This window comes from Penaeus monodon, chromosome 25 (genome assembly GCF_015228065.2).
Source record: "Penaeus monodon isolate SGIC_2016 chromosome 25, NSTDA_Pmon_1, whole genome shotgun sequence".
Classification (NCBI taxonomy): Eukaryota; Metazoa; Arthropoda; class Malacostraca; order Decapoda; family Penaeidae; genus Penaeus; species Penaeus monodon.
The window spans coordinates 31,630,839-31,631,087 of NC_051410.1; positions in this window are offsets into that span (position 1 = coordinate 31,630,839).

Consider the following 249-nt stretch of genomic DNA (forward strand, 5'->3'; position numbering starts at 1 on the left):
CAGCACTCTGAAACAGACCGGTTTGTTTGACTGTACATGTTCATAACATGGATGCGCAGCATCTGACCAGAACATGGATAGATGCACAGTGAATCGTGCATTACGTATGCACATTACACCTATATCCTACCGTAGTTATCAATCATGGGTTGCAGCAAGGTCTAACAGTAGAACTCATGAGATGAGAAATAATATTTTGAATCCTGTGAAATAACTTTTTGCTTCTATCTTACTTTCATGTATAATGAT